Source organism: Limulus polyphemus, unplaced genomic scaffold (assembly GCF_000517525.1).
Source record: "Limulus polyphemus unplaced genomic scaffold, Limulus_polyphemus-2.1.2 Scaffold1166, whole genome shotgun sequence".
Lineage (NCBI taxonomy): Eukaryota > Metazoa > Arthropoda > Merostomata > Xiphosura > Limulidae > Limulus > Limulus polyphemus.
Genome location: NW_013666776.1, coordinates 163,514 through 179,281, shown reverse-complemented (window position 1 = coordinate 179,281; position 15,768 = coordinate 163,514). Strand labels below are relative to the sequence as shown.

Sequence of the window (15,768 nt, the reverse complement as noted above, 5' to 3'; positions counted from 1 at the left end):
AAGAGGGTGACAACGTGACGATAATGTGTGTGTGTTGGTAGTAAGTAATTGATCTGCAGTGAGAAAGTATTGTTGAAGTTAACGTTCGTTATAGCGTTTGTTTTAGCGCGAATGTTGAAATTAAATGTATCGTAAAGTTATATTCAGAAAGAATAAACCAGTTTTATTAAGAAAGGGCTTGTGTCGCTAAAGTTTCGTCGGAACGAAGTTATGGAAAGTTAATTAACAAACAGAAACGTAACAATATTTACTTTCTCTCATGGGTATTTAGAATTACACAGAAGTAGACTGAAATTAAAAGTTTTATAATTCCTGGGGTGTGATTTTTTTATCTAGGCAGCTTTTAACATTAAAATAAGGTTCTTTCAGTAACAATACAGATACCCTGTGAAAATTTTGATAAAATTAAGTGTAAAAATCAGTATGCCATACTTAAAAATCATTTCTGTTAAATACATAAATTTATTAATTTTGATTAATGAAATTATATCATTTTTTCTAAACACCAGCAGGGGCTTTCTTTCAATATTGCAGGGGAGAGCTTTCCCCCCTCCTACCTCAATTATTCCTTTTTTAGATTTTTTGAAATTTGAAGATTTTATTTCTATGTTAACTTATTAACAAGAAATGAATTCTAGTGACTGATAATTTTCTAACAATTTTTAAGAAGATTTGTTAGGACAAATTACTATTTTTAAATCTACAGAGACCATAACCTATCATTTTAATTACTGATTCAGGGGCTTTATGGTTGTGGTGTGAAGCATTTAAGTGCTGAAAATATGGTCTGGCCATATTCCCCAAATTTTTGGTTTCACAAGTATATCTAAAGTAGTACAGTTTTAAAGATACCTAGATTATTTGCACCAAAAGTTATCATCTTTTTGCCTTCTTCTGTTTGAAGTTAAAATGCTGTGTGTTGTTCTTATTCTTAACATGGCATAACATTTTCATGCATTTAACATGTAAACAACAACCAAGAACATTCTAGTTCTTGTAGAACGGAACAACTCCAAGACAGTTTAATGTAGAAGGGCCCATAGCTACATATGGTCGAGTTGAAAATCATGGATGAGATCACTAGCATCAAACAAGGAACCTCAGTTTTATGTCTATCACTAATGGACTTTTTTGTTTAAGATTTGCACAATATTTCTTTGTGTCTACCACTGAGCCAACCTGGTAGTAATTAAGGTCAAAAATTGTGCCAATACATTGGATTTTCCTTTCAATGAAACCTTTCTTTCCAATAATCATCTTGTGACAGTTAAAGAAAAACGTGCATATATTAGTGAAGCATTCCAATAGTTTACACCTTGTTTTATAACACTAAATCTAATACTTTTATCAATTATAAAATATCTATACAAGTTCACAAAAAAACAGTAGAAATTAAACTAAAATTAGTACTCACATCTTAATTTCATAAAGTTGACGTTACCATAATTTCAAACAAGTCTTTTGTGACATAGTACAATTATGGCATATGACTATACTGTATGGTTTCAACACTGACCTTTTTTTTCTTTTTTGTAACTTAAATTTTTATTTTTTTATTTTTTTTTAGAATATACATACTGTCTCAAGCAAAATTCTAAGCCACAGAACAAATATATAGTTATAAAAACAACTATTAAATGCATGGTCCAAACTAGCTCTCACTACTTTACAAGTGGTCCTACATTGATTAAACTTTACCAAAAATTATGAAATTACATGGTCAATTTTACATGGGAAATATTAATGGTACAAGAAGTATTAAAAGAACTAAGAAAAAATAGGTGCAGATAATAGGTGAATTTAGCACAGAAGATATCACCCTGAACAATAACAATGATTTTGTGAACACATTTTTAAAAGTGTATTTACAAATTCATATTAAGGTGACATTCTAAAGAAAACACAAAAATACAAGCACACAACTTAACAGTCTGAGTTACAGATAATTACATATAAAAATGAAAACAGAGAAACAAAACCCTTGAAATAAACCCACCTCTAAGTTATTAAAGACATTTTTCAAGAAGTTTTCCAATGAAACACTAAAGGAAGCTTGTAAGTAACAATTTCTATTTTAGTAATATTCTGATGCATCTATCCACATTACTCTGTATACAGCTCAGAAGTCATAAGAGAAAGACTAATAACAGCCTAATTCTATTGTTGATCAAATCACAAACAGAACAAGTTTCTTTTAATAAAGAGATAATATTCTTGATCTTGAAAACCATGACTAAAAATCATCATTGTTAGTTCTTCTGTACTGTGTAGGCTTTAGACAAAGATCAGTTAACAAGTTGTACATTTGGCATTCTTACTCTATACAGTAAAAACCTTAAAATCAGCAGGCACATGGCAAGTTGCCACTATTTTCAACTCTTATGGAAAGGCTCCAATATTTCAAGTGTATACAAAGGCTCATCAGACCACTTGCTATGTTCAGTCTAAGTTTCACAGTCTTATATTTCCTCTGGTCGTAAAAGTAACTCACTGTTCAGAGTAGTATCGTTTCTTTAATGTACGGTACTTCTTCAACATGTACAGTGCCTCTAGTTCTTTAATGATATACTGACCTCTAGCTAACAACACCTCTAGCTGAGCTGGTTCAGTCACTTCCTTATTCTTCATGAATGCTGCCTTTAGACGAGTACGAAAGTAGTCGTATCCTTTAGGATAGTCACGTCCCAAATACAACAACTACAAAATGTTAAGTTCAACATTGTATTGAAATGTTTATGTAGAAAATAAATATGATTAAAATAATTTACTTCAGTTGTTTCAAATGAAAATATCTATGTTAATTTCTCATTTAGTAAGCACAAGTAAAAGATCCTTCTATTTATCGTCTACAACATTTTAAAGACCAAGTTAGAACAAGTCTAATGGAATCTTTATATATTGTGCTAAACATTTACATCTATAACATAAATATCTTGATACAAAATAGATTTCAGCCATTAAGAAATACATCAAAAATTATCTAACAGATTACAACTCTAGAGATTAGTATACATGATCAACTGTTAGCAGTTCTAAAAATGTGGAAAATTGCATTAATTATAAATAACGTAGTTCTTATACTGACAAATGTGACAATTCTAACAAACTCTTAGAAGATTTAAATCGTATTCATTTTAGAAAAAGTTCAAATAATTGAAAATGATCTAAAGAAAATTAGGATTAGGTTGGCAGTGAATCAGATAACTTTTTTAAACTGAAAATAACTGCCTCTATTCTAGCTAAATAAATTACTCATTAAAGAAAAATGACATAATATGTGGAAGAAATACTGTGTCCTGAACATAATAACTGATACATATTGATTCAGCTAAACATGCCCTTATGATGTACACTGCACAATAAAAAATCTGATGTGAAAATGACAGTCAGTTGTTGGATTAAGGATACTGTACATATTGTACATGGTTTTATACTCCATACATTGGCTAATAAAGGATGTACCTATTGTAGATGGTTTTATACTCCAGACATTGGCTAACGAAGGATGCAGTACCTATTGTACATGATTTTATACTCCAGACATTGGCTAACGAAGGATGCAGTACCTATTGTACATAGTTTTATACTCCAGACATTGGCTAACAAAGGATGCAGTACCTATTGTACATAGTTTTGTACTCCAGACATTGGCTAACAAAGGATGCAGTACCTATTGTACATGGTTTTATACTCCAGACATTGGCTAACGAAGGATGCAGTAGCTATTGTAGATGGTTTTATACTCCAGACATTGGCTAACGAAGGATGCAGTAGCTATTGTATATGGTTTTATACTCCATACATTGGCTAACAAAGGATGCAGTACCTATTGTACATAGTTTTGTACTCCAGACATTGGCTAACAAAGGATGCAGTACCTGTTGCACATGGTTTTATACTCCAGAGATTGGCTAACAAAGGATGCAGTACCTATTGCACATGGTTTTATATTCCAGACATTGGCTAATAAAGATTATAAAAATTAAATAATAGGTTGAACAATTGCCAAGTTTTTTTATATAGGAAGACATACTGAGCAAGCACTTGTTGTCAGATCATACAGCTTAAAACTTGGTGATTGTTTAACCTATTATTTAATTTTGATATTTTTGTTGCCTATGCAGTTTTAACTATATGTTTCTTTTTAATTAAGGTTAACGTACATATTATACAAGGTTTCATACTCCAGACATTTCTGTACTTTGTTAATCGACCGAAGATAAAATATGCATTTTTGTTCTTTGGTAATTAGCCTAAAGTAATGTTGTAAGGTTCTATATTAACAATAACAAATTAATGTATTTCTTATTTAACACTTGCTACATCCACACTCATCTATAGGCCTAACTTCAAATAGAAACTTTTGAATAGAAACTCCAAACTAATGTAAGCTGAAAACAGTAATAATGTTTAACAGAAATTTCCTTGATTTATAACAAACCTGACTCACTGATTACCTGACAGAAGTATTACCTCTAAGTGATATGAATAACTTTACTCCATCAGTACTCTATCAATCTTTCCTCTATCATCAATGATTTGATCATCCATTCTTGTATTTATACTAAACTCCTACTTCTATCAAATACTGGAAATTTGTAGGTCCTATAACTACTTTTGAGAAATTCCTAGATCTATAGTCATCATCATCCTAATCTCCCTCTATAAACATTTAAATTAAAACAACCAAAAAATAGCTTACAGCAATAAAATGAACATCACTGTACTTTGGTAATTAGGCTTAACACAGTTTGGTAGTTGACTTCAAACTACATACATGTGTATCAGCTGCTGATAAAAGGTTTTGTGTTTCAATGCTGATTTTACAGTTACACATATAATTCTACATTGGAATATATGTAACTTAAAGTTATCTTTAAGTAAGATTTTCATATTTCAGTAGTTGATTTAAAGTTACATAGTGATAGTATCCATGGTAGTTTAAGTTAACTGCCTTCATGTCACTTTCTTACCTGCATGCCAAATTTCTTGCAACTTACTACGTATTTAACTGTTCTTAGAGCTTCTATTTTTAACTTGAAATTCTGTATAAACCATTAAAGATTCTACTCTTCCATGTAGGTCCAAACTCTGCTCACAAATTGAAAACCAAAAAACTTACATTTTTGTAAAGCTGTATCACACGACTTCGGTATGAGCCCATAATGACTGCTTCCTCCAAATATCTTACTACAACAGTGAAAGTCTTCTATTCATATCTGTAGTGGACATGGATTATTAGTTTCCTAATAAAACCAACCATAAGTAGTCACTTTTAGTAAGAAAAATTCAGTTTTTAATTTCACATGATTCACAAAACTACTAGAATACACACTGTACTCCAGGTTATTGGCTAAATGACTACTAGCCATCTTGTACTGTTTTTTCCAAAAAAATATTCTACAAAGTAGAGTGGGAAACTATATATATTTGTAAATGAAGGAAACTAAATTACAGCAGGGTAAATTTATCTTGCAAGGATCACATTTAAATATTCAGTGCACTAGAGCAGTTTAAGTTATGACACCCCCCTTTCTAAGCATGCATTTTGTTGCACCTAACCACATCTCCAAACCCATTATAACCTGTGTGTGTGTATATATATACACACACACACACATACATACACTGGACCTATCATTTTCTTATGTTAATTGTTGTTACTATATTACTTAATAGTAATAATATTTATATGGCAGTCATGAATACTTTATTTTTGAATAAGTACTTTGAGATAGAACTTGCATGCTTTTATAGCCATAACTGCAGACCTCCCTACCAACTATCTGCAACCACATTGGGAGCATACCCCACAGTTTGCACACCAAGACATTAGAGGGTTGCAAATACATTTAGGTTATATTTTATATTCTCTTTATATAACATGGAAAGAAGCCATGAAGACAATGAATCAACACAGAGCATGCACGAAACAGAGAAGGTCATCCAGATCCAACCAAGAATCATGGTGAAAGATGGCAAGAAACAAAAGTGATAAAAAAGATATTCCAATTGAGCCCCCAAAGCGTGAGTGAGTAAAATCAATCCAGAACAAAAAGAACACATTAAAGTGAAACAGCAGATAAAACCAGATCTGTGTCAGCCAAGAAGGATCAATTAGAAAGACCTGACCTGGAATGACATAGATGATCAAAATCACCTTGGGATGAAGAATGACAGAATGAGAAAAACTAACATTACAAACTGGATCTAATCCTGTTTGAACACATTGACAACCAGGGCAAGTGGATAATGAACCACAGCTAAAAAACAAAAGAAGTAACTTGGAATCAAGAAAACAGTCAAATACTTCCCATGGAGGAGTACCCCACAAGAGGCATAGCCACCAAAAATTTAAGGATCAAGAGGCCACTCTTTTGGATAAAGTGTGTCAGGACTGGAAAGGCGATCTGAAACGAGGACAAAAGCACCTGGAAAATGACAGAGCAGAAGACGTACATCAAGTGTGTGGGTTCAAAACAGGAGATCCACTGTCTACCACAAAGGGAACAAGAATGAGTGCCCCCTTGGTGAGTGATATAAGCCACCACCATTGAACAGTCGGAATGAAAAATGATTAGTCAAATCTGGACAAATGGAAGAAAGTGTACTAAAGCATGTTGGATTGCTGTAAATGATAGGGTGTTAACATGGTAAGACCTTTCATCCTTAGACCATTGTCCCGAAGCCTCATGGTGATCGACCCATGCCCCCCCAACTTTGGAGATGAGCATCAGGAAAGAGAAACAAATCTGGACGAGGAGGAGGAATCTGTAAACCTGACGATGTGGGGGATATGTTCAACCACCAATGCATATAGTTGAAGAGGGAAGGAGGAAAGTTAAGAGGAGAATCCAAAGGAACCCTACAATGGGTCATGCAGAGTCTCCTGAAAAGATCACACATGTGCCAGGCACAAAGGGAGAAGGTGCTTCCATAGAAGTCACATCCCCTCTAAAGTTTTTAGAACCTTGCTAGCATTGAGATAGTGAACTGTAATGGCATGGATTACAGAAAGCTCCATCGATTGAGGAAGAGAATGGATGGTCTCAACAGAGGAGGATGTTAAAAAAGACACTCCCCAAATAGCCAAGATTGTTAGGTAGGGAACAGGAAAAACTTATCCAACTGGAAAATCCAACCACTTGAGCTGGTTGTGTAAAAAGCAGATAACTGTTATGACCAACCCCATTCGGAAGGGGATAATCGAAACCAGACAGCCAAGTAAAATTCCTCAAAATGCAGAAGTCAAGTAAAACGCAAACCACCCGACAAAAGACATATGGAACTGAAACAAGTGTGAAAATGTTACCGAATCATGTGGTGAAAAACCTAAAATAGCATCCCAAGAAATGACAAATAAGAACATGTACTGTGGGCATTCTCAGTCCTACCGAAATTGCCCACCCAAATGTATTCAAAGACTACATATTAAAAACAAGAAGAACCAAGAAGTGATTGAGGTGGGACCAATCAATCCAGAACTCCAATCAGCATCGATCATACACAACAAATGGTGAAATCTGTAGGTAGGTCAGGTAAAGGACAGAAAGATGCTGGACATGGCACATGAATAAAGATGGCATTGGCTCAGAATGAAACAGAAGAGCAAATAAAAATAAAATAGAATATACAATCACAGATATCCCATGTAATGCTAAATGCAGAGGAGTAGCCCCAAAAAAGCCAACCATAAGTCCCCATTATAAGTGGATGGTAAACAAAACTATACAAGACAATGTTCCACCCCAGAAGATACCAAAAGTAAAGAAGTCACATGTGGAGGGAAAGAACTGAAGATGGCAAATGCCCCAACATGGAGGGAAGGAGGAAGAGGTATTCCCCAAAAAATCTAGACATAGGTGGAACACCTAAGAAAGGAGGTGTAAGGTAGACATTTTCTGTAGGAGAATTGATAGGATAAGACAAAGCCAGAAAATTAGGTGGGGAGATAAAATGGATAGAATTAACAGAATGCCCCCCCTCCCCATACAGGCAACAGATATTCTAAATACACAAAATAATAAAAAATCTGCCTGATGGTAAGCTAAGGCAGATCAAGCCAAAGCATGTGGAGGGCAAGACAAAAGTACCCTCTCCCAGTAAGAGACAAAAATGCTCATCATGAAACATAATGTCTGGAAAAGAAGGGTAAAATTATACTGTGAAATGTGTTTAAAAAAAGTGAGGTAGACCTAGAAGAGATCTAGATCATCCTAAACAGGTTTGGCAGTTGTAGGAGGAAGGTACACAATATCAGGAGAAGGTAGTAAGTGTGTAATTAATATGAAGTATAAAAGGTAAATAATAATGAAAATGAAATTGACAATATATTGTAAAATTAAGTGTGTATTGACAATAACATATGTATCAGATGTGATATTTTGAAGAAAAACAATATAGTTAACCTAATTTACGATATACCAGTAAGATGAATTATAGGTAATCCTAATGTAACAAAGACCTAATCTAATGTTATAGGACAAAGGGTACAACTAAGCTCTAATTTCAAACCTGAACTTGACTCTGAATATTAACCAATTTAACTGAAGTATGTTATTAAACCCAAATACCTAAAAATAATAATACTGACAGTAACAATATTCAAATACCATAACAGTATAACGTCTTATCTCTCCAAAATCGGCAGACTGTATTTAAAAATATGTAAAGCTGATAATTCCCCAGTTGAGGACTGCCACTTGAAGCCTGTGTAAATGTGCTGATAGAAGATATAACCTCCGAAGTGGTAACAATATTAGACATAATTATGTTATTTGATACGGTAACATGAGAGCACATGTGCCGTGTCATTGTAACTTCTGTATTGTTAGCCAGGCATGGCTGAAAGGTCAATATAATAAAGTAATAAATATATATAAATGTATAATGTTATAAGATTTAAGCTATTTAGTCTAAACATTTATGTTTTCCTGTTGTAATTTGTGTTCATTCTAGAATGAAATAGGCATAATTTATATTTATTTCCTAATTTTTATGGTGCTTGTGAGAAAGGTCAAATCTACCAAACCTGTACAGAGATTAATTACTGAAAATAACAAAATATAAAGTTTTTTCTTAACAAATTGATATTTATTGAATAATTTGATAACTATCAGGACATTATAAAGACTTCACATGTGAAATTTGAAAAATTTCTGATGCATAAAAGTATTTTTAATCTTAAGATGAATATTACTTTGCATGATAGATAGGCAACATGCAAAAAGAAAAAAGACACAAGAAAAACATTGCTTTACAAACATTAAGACTTAATAAAAAACAAAAAATATTCCATATATCTTGAATTTAATATGTTATCCAGCCTGTAAATATGTGATTATACAGAGGTTGAGTAGGTTTTTAATATAACCTACTCAACTTCTGTATAATCACATATTTACAGACTGGATAACGTATGAAATTCAAGATGTATAGAAGAGATGAGTAGGTTATATTAAAATGATTTTAGAGCCTCAACACGTAATTACAGTTCTTATTGTCACAACCAGTCATGCTCTAACATCTTAAGGATGATGTTCAGTCCCTAATCTTTGATGAGTACATCAACATTTGTACAGAAACACAGTATTTTGTATGCTGTAGTGTGAAGCAAGACTCTGATGGCAACTTGTTCCTGGAGCTGATAAATTCCATTGCTGGAAACAAGAGCCAAGAAATTTTCCAAGCTGCTTTGATCGAGACAAGTTATGAATCAGATCATTTAGCTCTTATTGTGTGATCAGATGAGGCAGATTATATTGAGGAAATAGAAACACTAGATGAAGAGGATTCACTTGTCTTCTTCATAAGACAACTCTTGTTTCCCAATTCTGTGGTGGATGTGGTACTAGAAGACCATCCCAATGAGGTACTGATTTCATTGCTGATACAATATCCAGATATTTAATGTATTGTTTAGTTTTGCCTGAATATCCAGAAACATTAATCATGCAAAAATAACAGTCAGTAGATAATCTTTAGGCTCATGCCATATTGTGGCATACTTGCTCTCTTCTTATTCAGCCATTGTGTCAAGTCAGATGTTCAAACTGTTGACTTTCCTCATCAAAAACCTTGTATATAAAAACCTGTTCCCTAATGCAGTGCTTCCCAGCCTTTTTCCAAACAGAGAACTACCTAGTTCCAATCCTAAAATTTCACTTACTGCTTCATACAATATTAACTTTGAGTACCTTTACATTAAACTGTAAAACAATAAACTTTAGTAGCTATATTTTAACATACACAAATAAAATATTAACAAAATGTGGTATTCAGAATTGTGCATGTTTCTCTTTAAACTTTCATGTTATACAATTATTATGTCTTACATGTATTATCTCATTCTAGTAATATATGTGCATTTAATGGTTGACACAGTATATAATGACAACTTCCAATCAGTGGAGGTTATGTACTTAGAACTAAGCTAAACATTAACTTGGCTATCAGTATAGCTAACTTATAAAGTGGCTTTTGTAATTTGTGTTTTTATGATAAAAAATAAATTTATTCTGTTATGTAATGTCTCCACATATATTCCTCTCAATGGAGATTAAAACTGTAAATTCCACAGCAGTTGTCTCTCTCTTCTACTTGCTAGACTGCCTGTGTAACTTACAGTAATGATAGTGTCCACTGCCACTGCACCTATTAAAAAACCTTTCACTTTCTATATCTAGAGCTAAATGACAATTAAGATAACAAAGTATCATGGCAATCATAATAGTTTAGCTTTATTTTTAAAGAAGCTAGATGGAACCATACAAATCACATTAGTTTGTTTTTAAAGTAGCTAGATGTAACCATGAAAATCATATTTTTTTTTTTTAAAGAAGCTAGATGGAACCATGAAAATTATATGTGTTTATTTTTCAAGAAGCTAGATGAAGCAATGAAAATCATATTAGTTTAACTTTGATTTTAAAGGAGCTAGATGGAGTACTGAAAATCACAAATCTCACCTAAGAAAATAAAAAAACAAGCTTTTAGTAACATCTAATTCTTTGTCCAAGGAAAACCAAAATATTTAGCAATCATTATTGCTTGCTCTTTCCAAACAACTTTAGGCATGTGGTTACCAACTTGCAAAGAATTTAAAACAGTTTGTCAAACTCCCCTGACCAAACAACCTTAAGAGACCACAGACTGATTGGTACATTATCAGTTCATCAGTGTTATTTAGAAAGGAAAGTAGATCACACTGAAATTAATTACAATATATCGTACCACTCCAAGTAAAGCTGAGCAGGTCACTGTATAAACAGTACATCAAAACAACTGATAAGTAGTCCAGATCGCCTACACCAAATAGTAGAAGTATTAGAACAATTGTTACAGATTCACCTTCACAAAGAAAAATATATAAATAAACTTGAAAAACCAATCTGTAAACGTCAGCACAAAGTATTCAGAAAAAAGTTCTTTTTACAAGATATTAGAGAAAGTTTTGCTGGAAAGAAAGTGAATATACAGATTCTGTGTTCACACACAGAGCCTTGACAAAATAAACATAAAAAGTTGTTTGATAGGGTGGGGAGCAAGAAGAAAGCCCATAACCACTCTAAATCTACAAATTTGTAGCATTTACTATTAAACAAAGAGCAGCTACATATTATTGTAGAACTAAATGGTGTTGTAAGGTCGGCTTGTGGAATACCTTGTGCTAGTTGTTAACAGATACCAGTTTTGTACAATAGTTTTATGCAGTGGCATATTTGTGAAAAATGAGTCAATATCACAATTGGCACAATGTAACATATTAATCATTATACTGTGTTTCAAACTGTCAACAAATTCAACATTCATTCTGTAAAATACTTTCAAAAACTGAATCAAATATTTTGCTAATAGCTGGCTGTAAGTACCTATTCTGGACACAATGGGATATTCCACCTATGTACATCAGAAATTTGTACAAAATTCTACAGTACAAGCCTATTGGTGTTTAAATTTTCTCATTTATGCAACATTCTTTCGTTAAGATAAACAGACACAAATTTAAAGCTTAACTCTGCTACTAGATCCTCCTAAATCTGTAGAAAGGTATGAGTATCAATTCATATGATCTCAACTTTATCAACTATGTAATGAAACAAGCTCATTTCTTTTATCCAGTTTAATAATTATAATATCCTTCTTCATATCCTGGAAGTCATCCTTAAATAAATTGATTTTTTAAACAAACTTTAAGTCTTACTTTCTCAAGACTACAGCCAGAAATTTGAATTTCTAATTCATTCAAGAGTTTTTTATTTTTCTACATTTAACAGTAAGATAGTTGAGGTAGAAAAATTTCAAACCTACAACTGAATGGATTTCTTAAGAGGAAATGAAACTGTACTTCTATGGCAAGGAACTATTTTTTTTCCCCATCACCATAGATTGCATCTTCTGGCTTTATAGAGAATGTGTAAACAACTCAACATTTTTTGTTGTTTTTTGCAGGTTATGTAGTTTGTATGATCATTTTATTGTACATTAACATTCTCACCTTTTAAATATCCTAAATCTAAAGAGCTCATCTGATTCTTATATCGTTCTAAAAATATTGAATTTACGAAATTACACGATGTTGATCTTATTATCATGCACTCTTTAGCTAAACCTAAATTAAAACAATGAAAATACACTATGCAGCTTACAACAATATATTTGGCTACTTAGCTTAGAATAGTTGGTATGTCTGTCTTTCAGTTTAAAACATATTTTTTAGTTAAAAGTTTTGGCAGGAATAATTTTGTTAACCACAAAAATTAACCATTTGATGATAATCATCTATATTAAAAACTTGCATTTTGAGTTGTACCAGCATACACACCCTTAAAACAAATATTTCGTTTGCTTTTTAAATACGTTGTTATCCTTACAAATTAATAATATTGTGTAATGAGTTAAGCATGCTTATAATACATTAAGAGTAAGAATTCTGATTTTCTAGATTATATGTTGCAAAAACAACAAAATATGTTTACACAATACTCCATCGTCTCGTTGTTCGTGCAATGCGACACGTTTATTAATACGCCTACGTGACACGAGGCGCACAACAAACACAAGTGGAGCTTTGCTTGCTCCACCCGAGTTACTCACGCTGATTTATCGAGTTTTAACCTGTTTTTTTATACACAATGTCTGGAAAGTTGTTCTGTTGTGACGATCTGGTCTTTATATCGCTGTACCCAATCTGGATGTTTGACTTTTAGGTTTAAATGCATTTCAAATGTTTATGCTATCTGTGTAACAAAGTCAGTTTGAGCCTGTTTACACTTTGTTTTATTACGAATACACGACTGAAATCATTGGGTCACATTAATACTATATCCAGGGCACGACTTGTTTGTTCTCCTCTTTTCTTTTGTAGTTTTCTCGATGAAGCATACACTTTAATGACGTACTAAAATTTAACGCTAATACTAACAGAATATTAATAAGTAATAATGCAAAATATTAAGTCCTGTGTAATAGCGTTTATGAATTATTACAAAACTACTGTCATATTGCCATTACTGAATAGTTGTGACAGTTTAAGTTTGAAGAGGATCAGAAATTTGCCTCACTGATTCTCGTTCTGAGTAAACAATTATATAACGTTTTAGTTTTACTGTGTGTTACATAGTATTAGAATATACGGTTAATGATTTACATAACTTTTTTGAAGAAATATTCATCTCCGAAACTTGAAAATGCTTTGATAAAGGCCTTAAATGTTACCAATTCTAATTTAATGTTTAGATTTTGGGTTACAGGCAATCATATGTTATCAAATAATTCGATACTAATAATGTATTATATGAGAATTATTAGAATACTGGCTGCGATTTTCTTTACCCCAACCACTACCAGCATTCAAAATCATTGGAACGCAGCACAGTTAACTGAACTATCCAAATTCCATTACTTTTTTGCATTAAGATTTTGTTGTAATACTAATATTATGTTAATAGTAACCGTCGCAGTGAACATAAAGTCAAGTTTTTCATTTAACTTAATATTTACTATTTAGGAAAGGCTCGTTTAATTTGACAGTTACAGCTATATATTAAATATAACAAACACATTTGATCCAATCCTCCATATAAACGAAATGCTATTAGTATTACTAGTTGGTATTATACACATACCATTTTCAAATTACAGCACTAGTTTTAAAAACCTTGTTAACATTTTACTGCCACTGAAAAAAGCCCCTGGAAACTCACAATCACAATCGCATTTTAAAATATCAAGATTGAAATGAAATTATTAAAATTAAGAAACAAAGATGAAAATAATGGACGCCAATTGCCTTGCGTAGATTATACTAGATAGCAGGTCTTTTCTGAAACTTGAAAGGGTTTCAATAAAGAAGGCTAAGGTAATTGTGCTCCAGAAAACTTCCATCTTTGTTGAACTTGAAACCCGTTTCAAGTTTCTGTAAAACTAAGTCTGCTATCTGTGTAACTCCCTAAGTTTGTAAAGCAATTACCGAATATTTTAGTAAATTAGTTTCCCATTAATACACTACCCAAATCATCACGTAATGAAACTCTTACTTACATTAGTTTGAAATGGAGACCTCTGTTATTAAATTGGAAATACTTTTGTTTACAGTTTTAACCAAACAAATCGTCTCATCACAATAAAAACACGTTTACAACTGCGTAACGTTTAGCTAAGTAGTCGAGTAATCACGTGGTCTTCACATGCAAGTGGTTTACAGTCAGTATTTCAGTGCCTGATACGCTCAAATGTGTATTCTTAATAGTGTTATGTTTGTACTAACTAATCCAAACACAGCGTCTCGAAAAAGCGCCCTCTATACCAAAGGCTAAAATTAAAATGCATTTTGTAGGTTTTCGACCAAGTAGTGGACCCGTTACATAAACAGTGGTGAAGCAAGGGTTCTCAGCACCCGGAGGCGCCCCACCTCTGAAATATTTTGATTATTTGTTTCGTGACTCATTACCAACTTAATGACAATAAGATAAAAAATTAATTACCGCCTTACACAGGCCTGAAATAAAGTCACAATATAACATCTCACGATATCACAACTGTAAACCTGCAACTAATGAGGTATAGCCTACTAGGTGTACTTACATAATTTGTAAACCATTTTGATATTTATATCATCCAGTATTGTTCAAAATCACATAGCTAAAGTAATCTTTCAAGCATGCAGAATAAATTTTTGTTATATCCCTAGATTTGAAACGTATGTTTTATATGACAACCCAGTCACTTCGGGTGTACATGGATTATAAAACATATTGATAAAATACTACTTAAGTTTACAAATAAATTTTATTAGTTTACAAAACTGTACATATACTTAACTAGATCTTGTACAGTTAACATTCTGGTATTCATGGTCACATTATATGAACCTTTCGTGCTTTTGCTGCTGCAAATGCATCAATTAAACTATCAAAATTTAAGGTATTAAGTACGTCTTTTTCAATACTTAATATTGCCAAGTTACTTAGTCGTTCTTGAGTCATTGAGGTTCTCAAGTATATAAGAATGAATTTTGAAGGACCTTTCACAACTACAAATAGAAACCCCAATTGCTAACAAAATCTGCAATGCAATTCTTAAATTTGGGAAAATATCTTCACCGTATGAAATTATAAATTTTAGCAAACCAGTTGCAACCATTGGTTCAGGAAAATCGGTCTGTGTGCTTTTACCTATCAACACTCTACAGTCTTTAATTTCTCTGTACAATTCTGGTCCATCAATATCATCTAGATAGCTCTTTGCTAAGTCAGAACAGATCGGAAG

General features: G+C 32.5%; 1 long non-coding RNA gene across 1 annotated transcript; it reads right to left on the bottom strand.

Moving 5' to 3' along the window:
- Positions 1–2,620: 2,620 nt before the first annotated feature.
- Positions 2,621–14,740, bottom strand: LOC106462442. The gene is made up of 3 exons (XR_001290990.2): positions 14,542–14,740; positions 5,123–5,219; positions 2,621–2,697 (listed from the first exon to the last, which is right to left on the bottom strand). It is a non-coding gene; the product is annotated as an uncharacterized LOC106462442 (long non-coding RNA).
- Between the last annotated feature and the right edge of the window lie 1,028 nt (positions 14,741–15,768).